The 13,367-nt window shown below is 38.7% G+C and overlaps 1 pseudogene; it reads left to right on the forward strand.

The window, feature by feature from the left end:
* Positions 1-1,597: 1,597 nt before the first annotated feature.
* LOC118571740 lies at positions 1,598-5,731 on the forward strand (annotated as a pseudogene).
* Positions 5,732-13,367: the final 7,636 nt, after the last annotated feature.

Genomic DNA, 13,367 nt, shown 5'->3' on the forward strand with positions numbered 1-13,367 from the left:
AGAATGTCATTGGACCATGATATTCATCAGCTAGTAATGATTCTTGCTAGGAAACACGATTATCTCCATTACCTCTCTGGATCTTACATGGTGGAAATAGAGAACCAAAAGTCTCTTGACAATCACATGCATGATTCTTAATGAACACACACAGACATACAAATGAGTTTAAAAAAAATGTTAAAAGAGTGAAGACATAACTAACAATTTTTTTTAATGTGGAAAGAATCAGATTGTGAGACCTGCTAAAGTGCAATTTTGACTTCCAATGTTTGCTCTTTTTTTAGGATGAAAACCATATGCATTGTGTATAATAGCATCTGTCTCGTGTTTTAACTCATGGTAGGTTTGAAAACTACAGTAGTAGGGATCTGAGTGAGAGTGGCCCCATAGGCGTCTACGTTTGAATTTCATTCCCAGAGCTCTACCTTCCCAGACTCCAACCCCTGTAACTGCAAGCCTAAAATTACACTTCAATTTAAAAGTGGCCTTACACTCTGGGTGTGTTGGAACACACTTTATTCATAGCACGTGTGAGGCAGACACCAGTGTATCTCCATGTTCAAGGCCAGCCTAGTCTACAGAGAGTACCAGGACAGACAGGACTATACAGAGAAACACTGTCTCAAAAAATAAAACAAAACAGCAACAAAAAAAAAACCCAAACAATAAAAAACCAAAACACATGTAAAGAAGCCTGGCATTGTGGCTCGTGCCTTTAATTGCAGTACTCTAGAGGCAGAGGTATACAGCTATCTGTGAGTTCAAGGCCATCTTAGTCTATAAATTGAATTCTAGAACAGCCAGGGCTATTACACAGAGAAACCCTGTCTCAAAAAAAAAAAAAGAAAGAAAGAAAGAAAGAAAGAAAGAAAGAAAGTTGCTTTATTGTGATTTAGCCGGCCATCTTGGGAAATCAAACCCAGTCAAAAGAAATTTTCATTGTAAAACTGAAAAAGCTGGCTATCATCTTAAATGAGATAAATATTGTGAAACTTTTTCATAAACTTTAATATTAGAAATAAATACTTGTGGAAGTTAGCCCCAAAATTTTAGGAATGAATGGCCAGAAGTACAGTTAAACTTTGTGTATTTTTATTACTGGCTCATTCCTATGCAGAAGTTTTACTTTGCCTTATGTTTTTATTAACAATGCAAGACATGGTTTCTTTGTTTATTCCAGGTTATAACTTTCAGTCTGAAGATTTGAAGCTAGCAGCTGGAAATGAGAAATTTATCTTTCTTAGTGTGGGTTTGTACCCTTGTTTTTTAGTTTTTCCATATATCAAGCCATTTTCTGACTTAATGTTTCTTTCTACCTAAATAATATTCTATTGGTAATTTGGGAAGAGGCTAGAGAGGAGACTTGCTGGATGTCAGAACTTTTAGGGGGGAAATGGAAACTGAGGAAGAGATTTCTAATTTAGTATGAAATGAGGACAGTTGATACAGGAGAAAGACAAGAGCAAATACCAGTTTTGTTCAGTAATGCTCAACGAGTGATTATATTGCACATAAAATTATATATAATGCAGTTTGAATAATATATATATATATATATATATATATATATATATATAACATCTATTATTTTACATATAATATATAATTCAGGTGTAAATGTTATGTATACACTCAAGGATATATACGTGTGTGTGTGTGTGTGTGTGTGTGTGTGTGTGTGTGTGTGTGTGTGTTAAATGAAGTTATGTCACATGGCTTGACCATACCTTTCCCTAAGAACCATACATTACCCTCAGTACCCCACCAGTACCCTACCAGTACCACACATGATAAATCTCCATTTGAGTTGTTCATGATAGTCTAAGTAATTCCCCAAATAATTTAGGTTATTACTATTTCCTTTGATCATCTCTGCAAGGTTTAAGGTAAGTCATACTTGCCGGAACCCTCACACACTTTGGATGCAGGACTTGGAAGAGCTGAGCTTAATCTAATGCCCCAAACCACCTTCATTTAGTCTTTCTTTTATAGGAAGAGATACAGTACAAGCTGCCAAGTTACAGAAGCAATTAGTCACTAGCTGTCTCCAACTGTGACTTACGTTGTGGTTTGAATAAGAATGGTCCCCATAGGCACCTGTATTTGAATGCTTGGTTAATGGGGGATAGAATTCTTGGGAAGGAATAGAAGATGTGGCCTAGATGGACAGAGTGTTGCTAGGGTGGCTTTGAGATTTCAATGTTCACTTTGTTCTTTCTCTTCCTCCAACATTTAAATCATGATGTAAGCTTTTAGATTCTGTACAGCATTGCCATTCTTGTCTTCCTCCTACCATGTTGCATACATGATAATTATGGACTCTAACCTGTGGGACCATGAGTGTCCAGAAATGATTTTTTTCATAAGTTTTTTTGGTCATGAACTCTCTTCACAGCAATGAGAAAGTAATGAAGAACTTGATGAACCAAACAGTGATCACCCTGGCAAGAGATCAATAAAGGTGCAATAGTATAATCCATATCTTGTTGGTCAACAGCTACTGTACAATTAGATTGAAGGCCTACCCAATGGGGGAAGTCATATGTGGTACTAGAAACCTAACTAATGCACCAGGATAGTGAGATCATGGATTTTAGACAGTCTACTTCCACACTTCACTAAGCAGCATAATTCCTGAATTATTCACAGAAGCATTACCCATACCTTCCATTAAACAAACTCTTTAGAGCAAACAGACAATTTCAGGAAACCACAACTGGTTATAATGTAGAGACCAACTGATGGTCAGGATCCCAGGCCCACTTAATATATCTGTAGAAGAAAGCCTGGACCTGAATCTCAGGGAACATCCTCAAAGACTAGCATGGTTATACGAACCAAACTGCCAGGATGTTTTGGGTAAGGTTGTTTTAAAAATAACAGAGAAGCAGTATGTAAAATACCTCAGCAATATGGCTGCAGAAACAAGAACAATGGTAGTACAGATAGGGAAGGAAGAGATCTCCTGGGATACCCCCCTAGACAAAGAACTACAGGCAACTAATAAGAGGAGAAGTATCTCCCAGGTATGAGTCTTCTAATTGCTTACAGAGTTATCAAATCTAAAACCATACACACCCAAACGACAAAAACAGTGTCAAGAGGTAATCATATATTTGGGAAGTTATAAATATGTCTATGTGTAACAATAATAAAAGCATGCCATCAATTCCAAGAGGTATTATTGGGACACTGGAAGGGTTAGAGGGAGAAAATGGAAGGTGCAGTGCAATTGTTATTTAAATAGACTTTTAGAAAGGGGTTGGAAGGTTGGCTCAGCAGTTGTCAGTGCTTACTGTTTTTGCAGAGAACTCAGGTTCAGTTATAGGCACACTCATGGTGGCATTCAAAGCTTCTCTGGACTTCAGGAAACGTATTTGGTGTCATGGTGTACTAATTAACTTTTATAGCATTGGGAGAGGAAACTTCAATTTAGGAACTAGATTGATCAGATGGGCCTGCAGTGATGTCTGTGAGGGATACTTTTGATGGACTTGGGAGGGTCTAATCCAGAATGGGCAGCACCATTCCTTAGCAGATATTCTTAGTCTATATAAGAATGCTAGACAGCCCAGCCACAGCCTTCACAGGGACTAATGGAGTTAGAAGCCATAGAACTCTGTCCTAATGACCCAAACCACAGGACACCAGCCAGTAGGTTACAATACCATCTGGCATCATGCAAAAAAAAAAAAAAAAAAAAAAAAAGCTAAAAAGATGGCTAAGTACATATATAATGTCTGTCATGTGGTCTAAATCAAAAGGCTCAAGGCACATGAGGCCAACTGCGTCAACAGAACTGCAGTTGACGACGAGCCACTTAATCTTCTAAAGATTACTTGCCCAAGTTTTGAAGGAAATGAAAACTTCTCCAATGCTGACAATAAGATTACCTACCCTGATGTCTGGAATGTGGATCACATACATCATTCTCCTTCATTTGCTCTTGAGACTTTTGCTCCAAAAATGCTGGTTTGTGAAAGTGACTCAAGAGACCTCCAAGAGGCTATGGCTGATAAACATCCTAACAGCTGCAAGTCCTGAGGAAGAGGTCAGAAAAACTGATGGAAACAAACAGAACTCATTTTTAAACCTTAGGAAAACCTCAGTTTTTAAGTAACAACCCTTGTGTTTGTCATCTTAACATGTTTTTATTTAAATAATATTTTCCATAAAAAAAAATCATGATTGGCAGTCAGATTTTTCCATAGTTCCTGCCATGGCTTCCCTCAATGATGGATTGTGACCTGGAGGTATAAGCCAAATTAAGCCTTTCTTTGCCTCAGTTGCTTTTGGTCATGGTAATTATTACAACAGAAAACAGTTGAAAATATATTGCAATGTAAGAAAACTATACCACATGGCATAATCTTCAAAGATACTGTGGGGTTATTTAAAAAGTGATCAAATTCCAACTATTTGAAGTTGATACAATCCAAAAATAGCAGGTTTGGTATAAGAAGGTAGATTGCACAGCCTTCTTTCATCCCCCTTTCCTCTGAGGAGAGGAGGATGTACATTTTGATACTTTCTATCTTTACAGTGATATAATCACTGAATAAAGGTTGTAGCTGCTTCTTCTCAGTCTTAGTTACCTTCCAATTCTTCCTTCATGTTCTCTCTAAATTGTTGAGATGACCTTCAAATTTTAGTCTTGTTTGTTGAGGAAATGTGATACATGAGTGTAGTACCAAGCACAGAGACAAGGAAAACATGGAGATTTAATCCCTCTGCTGGGATCCTGATGGTCAGCAGTTCATTTCTCTGGCATAAACCATGACCAAAATGTGGTCATGTGAGTGTAGAAAATTGTAACCACATAGAATTAAGGTCTAAGAGGATGTCCCTTAGTGGTTTCACTGGCTATGGCATCTCTGTCTTGAATACAAATTTTAAATTCCTCGTTGAATAACAACTGGAGATATATATATATATTATCCAGCACAACTAACTCTTAATCTTAATTAGTGAATTAGACTTCTAAATTAGTTTTTCAGTCATTTAATGATAATGTCCCCATTCAATAGCTCTAAAGAAGGGAATGCTAGACATACAGAGTTGGGCTTTTTTGCTTTAGAGACATTTCATATAACATAGATATTCAGTTTTAAACAGAACTTAATTTATCCCCTCTTTCTAAAATACTGTAGTCATGTATTCACATTTTTCCTCAGTCATTCCAGATTGATAAAAAAAATAATGACCTATCTGCTAGAGCAAATTACATTTTCTCTTGGAAACAAGTGTCAAGTTTAACCGTGCCAGTGAAGGCTTCTTGTGGATCCCAACTCTCTGACTAGAAAGTTTAGTCCTGGATGATGAAGGTAAATCTGGATTCAATGGAAATAATGCTATCCCAGTTCTCAATAAGCCTTTAGGCCTTAATTCTAGCCAAATTAAATGGAATTGAGCAGTGTAATAACTACAGTATAAGTAGTTAATTCCCAATACTCTAACTAGGTCATATCAAGTCAAGTTTACTAGGTCTCATATAAGCAGGAAATATTCTGCCCTGAGCTTAGCACCTATTGAAACATCTCAGTATTATATTTAGGGTTCTATTAAATCTTTTATAATATCTTAACATGTAACTCATTTCTATAAAACAGTATTTACTTTGACCATGAAAAATAATTTTTCATTCAGGCGTAAGAGTTGCCACCAAGAGTAGTGAAGCGGTGGCTCAGCTGGTAAGAGCACTGGCTGCTCTTCCAGGGGTTCTGAGTTCAATTTATAGCAAGTACATGGTGGTTCACAAACATCTGTAGTGGAATCTGGAGTCCTCTTCTGTCATAAAAGCATATGTGCAGATAGAACACTCATAAAATAAATAAATAAATATTTTTAAAAAATTAACATTGATACAGACATTTTAATAATAATTTATGTCCAGAGATTTCTTTTATTTCATTTGTGAATCTCATGGGTAATAAAAATAAGTTATGTTGTAGAATATTATTGTAAGGTATGTTACTTTTGTTTATGCTGCATTTGTTTAACTCTGTGATGCTGTGTTACTTTGCCTGTCTAAAACACCTGATGGTCTGTCTCATAAAGAACTGAATAATCAATAGCAAGGCAGGAGAAAGGATAGGCAGGGCTGGCAGGCAGAAGAATACATAGAAGGAAAAATCTAGGAGGAAAGAACAAGTAGCCAGACAAGGAGGACTCGGGCCAGCCACCCAGCTACATAGCAAGCCATGGAGTAAGAGACAAAGAAAGGTATACAGAAATAAAAAAGGAAAATCCCAGAGGTAAAAGAGAGACAGGATAATTTAGGTTAAGGAAAGCTGGCAAGAAACAAGCCAAGCTAAGGTCTGGTATTTATAATTAAGAATAAACCTCCATGTGTTGTTTATTTGGGAGCTGAGCAGTGGGCCCCCAAAAGAGCCAAAACAACCAACAACAAAGTTATAAATTTGTTTTATGATATTTGGAATGCCTCTGTAAAAATTGTTATGGATTATTCAGAAATATTTTGCTAAACATTTTAATTGTAGTTTTCATATGTATAGGTGTTTTTCTGCATGTCTGTTTGCCCCATATGCGTACCTAGTGCCCATAGAGGGCAACTTGGCTATTTCTCTGTGAAATTTCATTTTCATGGTGAGGATGACAGGATGTACAATACCAACTGAGTCACATTCAAAATCGAAGTATGCTTATTACATACAAATAAAATTGGCTATGCTTTTAAGTATTAAAGTAATAATAAGCAATATCTGATACTTCTAAACTAAATTTTAACTTACAACATTAATGTGTTTGAAAGAAGTGGCTCCCAAAGGGAGCAGAACTACTAGGAGGTGTGGCCTTGTTGGAGAAAGTGTGTCACTGTGGAAGTGGGCTTTGAGGTCTCTTTTGCTCAAGCTTCCTTCAGTGTGATGGCAGTAGACTTCCTGTTGCCTGAAAGATATAGCACTCTCAGCTCCAACACCACATCTGCCTGCATGCTGCCATGCTCCGCATCATGATGATAGTAGACTAAACCTCGGAAAGTGTAAGTGAGCCACCCCCAACTTATTTTCTTTATAAGAGTTGCCATCGTCATGGAGTCTTTCAGCAATGCAAAACCCTAAGTAAGAGTGATATCTTGTCTGTGTTTTCCTCTTTAATGGCAAGTTTTTCCAAGTTTTGATCTTGTCCAATTTAAACTAGGGAAAAAAGTAATTTAAATACTGAGCTGGTGTGTCTGCTTAGCCTGCTTAAAGTCTGCCCAAGGATCAGGTCTTTTACATCCAAGATTTTCTACTTACGTTACAATCATATTTTCAGAAAGACAGGCTTTAGATTCAGGACTGCTAATGCTAGTAGAATATCTAAGAGCTAATGAGCAGCCTAATCTAATGGAAAACTGATACTTTATCTTTGTCTTTAAAATGATCTTGATTTTTACCTATGCAAGTATATATTGTTTACATGAACTTCTGGTTTCTTGTTGGTTCCATTGTACTTTTTGTCTTATCATTAAGTGATCTTTTAATTAAAACTGCCAGGTTGGCTTAAATTTCTTTTAGTTCATAGTTCAATTAAAGCTTCCTTTTATACAAGTTAGATAAAATATTAGTCAGTATGTTATTTGGTTAATCATTATCTCAGCTCCGAGTCTGTAAGAAGTCTAAAACATTCTTGTTGCTCTCAGGACACAGCATCCTCTAAACCAGGGTACACTTTCAATATCATGGACAATACCATCATCTTGGAGATGATAGTTTAGGCTGTGCCATTCCTAAAATGTAAAGGCTGAGAAAATATCTTAGCCTGAGAAAACACCTTAGTCCTTTGATTTTAGAGTCCTTTAAGAAATTAATATGCTTAAAGGATACTCCCAAGTATTATGGTTCATCAAAATAATTACTTAGTTTCCACTAAATATGTCAGATTTATAATTAACAAATCATATATTAATTCAAGTTTATTTAAAAATCTTTAACTGTCAAGCAGTAGCCAAGCGTTATACAACATCCAAAGAATGTTTTATTTAAAAAATTTTAGGTGTATATATTTTCTTTTATGTGTAGGAATGTTTCGCCACCAGGTGGTGGTGGTGGACATCTTTAATCCCAGCATTTGGCTCCCAAGCGTATCTTTGTGAATTCAAGGTCAGTTGTGTGTCTACAAAACAAGTTCTACGATAGCCAGAGCTGTTACACCTAGAGACCCAGGACATGCACCAAAACTACACAAAGAAACCCTGTCTCGAAAAAATATAAAAATAAATAAGTAAATAAACAAATCCCTTTATATAGGTTTATCTAAATTTATCTGTGGTTGCATCTTTATTTTATGTTCTGGTTTTCTTCCTATTTGGAATGAGGCAAACTTGTTTGAGGCTTCTTCACACCTTAAACTTCAACCTATCTTTTGTTTTGTTTGTTTGTTTTGTCCTTTGAATCAGCTTCTCTCTATTATGTAGCACTGACTGTCCAGGAACATACTAAGCTGGCATGGAGCCTACATCACCTACCTGTGCCTCCAGAGTGCAAGTATTGAAGGCATAGTGCACAATTTACTGCTACTCAACCTATCCATTTTCTATCGAGAAAATTCAGATACTGACTTGGGAATATAACTGCTGAATGCAGAGAAAAATGAAATTACAGAAAACCAATATTCAACAAAGGATTCAAGACCTATAAAAAGCAAGCCTTAAATTCAACCAAAAAAGTTTCCTAGGCCAAAGTCAGGAGGGACATCTACATTCACATGTGGAAACACATTCACAAGCCTCAAGATGAAACTGAAACAGAGGTCCTTCCCTAGTGATGAAGCTGGGACAGCTGAGACTAACTCTGGTAGCTCACTGTGTCTTCTATTGCTTCTTCTGCAAATAAAGACATTTCAACACCTTAGTAAGAGGGACAATATTATCTATACTTGAATTTTGGTATTTTTATAAGTGAAGTGATCTGTTTCTGGAGGGTGGGAACTGGTTTCCAGGCTCTTGTGCCTCATTACAATGAACTGCACAGACACAGATGGGGGATATGAAGTAGCCTGAATGTATGCCTAACTCAACTATGGCTTGGCTCCTAAGTGGTGAAAAGCGGGGAGAAGAGAGGTGCAAAAGTGAGGGCTTTTAGGGCTCATTGTCTTAGTAGCCCTCTTTAGGATCTCAAAATGGGGGTTTCCAAGAGTGCCCCCTTGGGGGACTGAGGCTCAGGTAGGTTAAGGCTCCCAGTCTCTCAGCTGCCTCTGCCTTTCACATGCTCATCCCTAGAACCGCCTGCAGTTTCAACTTCTCTGACTCAACTCCTCTGTGAGCAGTGTGGTTTCCACAAGCTTTTGGGCCTGCAGAAGGATGATGTTCAATCATCTTGTATAACTATTTCTTTACTGATGATGGGCATAGTCACTGCCTATGAGGGAGCACAAGATTCCCTGGTTAATCGATTTCAAAAGGAGGCTTTGGATTTTCAGTCCTAGTAGTTAGCTTGAATACCTGCATTGAGGGAGTTTAGTGCTGTATCCTAAACATGCAAATTTTGTAATTTTAAAATACAAAGTTTAAGTAAGAGTAGAATAATTATGCCAATCCACAATCTCAGAAAGGGCAAAAGCCACCAGGAGTCATGGTCCATGTTTGTTTACAGAGACAAAGTTTCCCACATATAAATAAGTTCAGGAAATGATGCACAACATTTGAGAAGTAACTGATAAATATGAGGTTACCCAATATGAAGATAAAATATTTGGCTTGCCACATCTGAACATCTCACTTTCTGCTGTGTGAATACAGTATGTTGCTATGCTGTTCTCCTTTCCATAAAGATTGAGAAATTTCTAATTTTCCTTCTTGATTTCTTTCTTTCCCAATTGCCATTCAGAAGATTGATGTTTGAGTTCTCTGAGTTGGTGCTGTCTTTAGTTTCTCCTCCAGATGTTATCCACCTTCATTCTATTGTAAAGTAATATATAAGGTGTTTCCATCTCCCTATACTTTTTTATCATAAATTTGTGACTAAATGTGTGGTCAGATTAGAGAAAGTTCAGTGCAGAAAGATGAATCTCTCGTCTCTATCATTTCAAGTCCCTAGCTCCAAAACTTCAGATGTGATAAGTAAACTGGATTAACCACAGAAACCATACCTTGCTTTTCTAATAAAAATAGAATGCTGAGCAAATGCCCTTGTGGTATGATTAAGCATTCTTGGGGAATATGCCCAAGAGTGCTACAGCTGGGTCTTGGGGGAGATGGATTCCCAGTTTTCTAAGGAAGTGCCATATTGATTTCCAAAGTGGCTGTACAAGCTTGCATTCCCACCAGCAGTGGAGGAGAGTTCCCCTTGCTCCACATCCTCTCCAGCATAAGCTGTCTTCTGTGTATTTGACCTTAGCCATTCTGACAGGTGTAAGGTGGCATCTCAGAGTCGTTTTGATTTGCATTTCCCGGATAATTAGGGATGTTGAGCAATTCCTTAAATGTCTTTCAGCCATTTGAACTTCCTCTGTTGAGAATTCTCTGTTTGGTTCTATAGCCCATTTCTTAATTGGACTGTTGGGCATCAGCATTGTTTGTAATAGCCAGAACCTGGAAACAACCTAGATGCCCTTCAACTGAAGAATGGATAAAGAAAATGTGGTACATATACACAATGGAGTACTACTCAGCAGAGAAAAACAATGACATCATGAGGTTTGCAGGCAAATGGATGGATCTAGAAAAAAATCATCCTGAGTGAGGTAACCCAGACTCAGAAAGACACACATGGTATGTACTCACTCATAGGAGGATACTAGATGTAAAGCAAAGATGACTAGACTGCTACACAACTCCAGGGAGGGTACCTAGAAAACGGGACCCTAGGAAAGACACAGGGATCACCCAATGACAGAGAAATGGATGAGATCTACATGAACAACCTGGACGACAGTGGAAGTAATGAAGGGCAAGGTTTGAGGGAAAGAAAGCTTAGGGGAGCGGGGGATCCCAGCTGGATCAAGAACAGAAAGGGAGAATGAGGAATAACAGACCATGATAAATGAAGACCACATGAGACCAGCAATAGGCAGAGTGCTGGAGAGGTCCCCAGAAATCCACAATGATACCTCCACTGTGAACTACTGGCAATGGTCGAGAGAAAGCCTGATCTGACCTAGTCTGGTGATCAGATAGCTAAACACCCTAACAGTCGTGCTGGAACTCTCATCCAATAACTGATGGAAGTGGATGCATAGATCCTCAGCCAGGCCCCAGGTGGAGCTCCAGGTATCCAACTGTCGAGAAAGAGGAGGGAATGTAAGAGCGTAAATTGTTGAGACCAAGATTGCAAAAAGCACAGGGACAAATAGCCAAATAAATGGAAGCACATGAATTATGAACCAACGGCTGTGGAGCCCCCAGCTAGATCAGGCCCTCTGGATAAGTGAGACAATTGAATAGCTTGAACTGTTAGGGAGGCATCCAGGCTGTGGGACCAGGACCTGTCCTTAGTGCATGAGCTGGCTGTTTGGAACCTTGGGCTTACACGGGGACACTTTGCTCAGCCTTGAAGGAGGAGACTGGACCTGCCTGTACTGAATCTACCAGGTTTAAATGAATCCCCAGGGGAGTCTTGGCCCTGGAGGAGATGGGAATGGAGGGGAGGGACTGGGGAGAAGGTGGGGGTAGGGGCAGGAGGGGGGAGGACAGGGGAACCCATGGCTGATGTGTAAAATTAAAACACAAATATAATAATAATAATAATAATAATAATAATAATAATAATAATAATAAACAGAATGCAAAGTAAATCTCCTGTATAGGAATGGGCCAATAATAAAAGTGCTCAAATTTTGAATGTACTTCTTTCAAGTTGTTTGTTTCTAACATTTTTGGACTAACTACAGAAAGTGTTTGGATTTTTTTCTGATATTACTCAAATATATGAAAAAGTTTCAAAACTTTTATCTTGGTTAAAATTTTTTGTTGTTGTTTTGTTTTTCAAGACAGGGTCTCTCCAGGAGGTTTGGTGCCTGCCCTGGATCTTGCTCTGTAGACCAGGCTGGCCTTGAACTCACAGAGATCCACCTGGCTCTGCCTCCGAAGTGCTAGGATTAAAGGCATGCACCAATGCCGCCTGACTATTTTTTTTTTTTGATATTTTTTTATAAGTGAGGTTTTTTTCAGTTTTTGCAATGAAATTTTTTTTTTTTACTGGGAATGGTACTTCTTAAGCCCCAATGTGGTTATCTTAGTTTCTTTGCCATAGGTGTGACATATCACAAGTAGTAAGGCAACTTTTAAAGTGTTATATTTGGCTTGCAGTTATAGAGTGATAGAATATGTTATGGCAGAGCAAAGGCATGGCGGCAGTAACAAGTGAGAGCTCACATGATAAGCTACAACCAGAAGGCAGAGAGAGCTCACAACTGACTGGGTAGGGCGGTTTATATAGGATGTCTAGGGGGTGGAGTCAACTGTGATTAGTTAGTTTATTTTCTGCCCAGGGATTGGCCAGTTTTGTGAGCAAGGGGCAGAGATGGCCCTGATTTCAGTGCCAAACTGTGTTTCTTTCACTGGCCTTTCTTGGCTTTTTGACACTACCTCTAAGGCCAGGGCATATTTCTTTCACTGATTCTGATTCTAGGGACCAAGAGTGTTATTTTGGTCCTAGTTTCAGAGTCAGGGCATATTTTCTGGTTTCTGGGTTTGGGGAAAAAGTGTTCATTTCTCTGGCTCAGGTCCCAAACACAGGCTGTGTTTCTTTCCCTGGTTCTGGGCCCTAGGGCCAGGATTCTACTGTCCTGCTCTGTGATTGGTTGATTTCACAAGTCAGTTAGACAAGGGCAGAGATGGCTCTGATCTGAACTAAACTGTGTTTCTCTCACTGGCTTCATCTGAGCCATCCTTCCCTAATTCTGGGCTTCAGGATCAGGGTGGGTTTCTCTAGCCAGCCCCTTTTCCCTACATTCCCCCCTTTTTTGTTTAGCTGGGGGTTGGAATGGGTAATAAGCAGCTGAGGTTTAAGAAGGGTAACAAGCAACTGGGAGTTGGAAAGGGGGTGAAGTTATCTTTAGACTGCTTCCTGCTGGATTAGGGTGCCAAGGTTCTTGGGTCAGTCTTGACCTTCTTCCTCAGGATGTAACCAAGTTCTGCAGATCTCTGGCTTTGAGTATTGATCTTCTTCCTCAGGATGTAACCAGGTTCTGCAGATCTCTGGCTTTGTCAATAGGGGCTGGTAATCCTGTAATATTAACTGGTTCGGAGTTTGGTTAGAAATATTTTGGATCTATTGTCGAAGAAACCTAACCAAGAAGTTTAGGCAGCAGGGTGCAATTAGTAGGGCTAAGAAAAGGAAGAAAATAGGGGATAAGAAAGGTAGCATCCATTTCCATATCTGATTATTAGTGCTCCACTGTCTGGGGACATCAAGCTGTTTCTG

This window comes from Onychomys torridus, chromosome 21, assembly GCF_903995425.1.
Source record: "Onychomys torridus chromosome 21, mOncTor1.1, whole genome shotgun sequence".
NCBI lineage: Eukaryota > Metazoa > Chordata > Mammalia > Rodentia > Cricetidae > Onychomys > Onychomys torridus.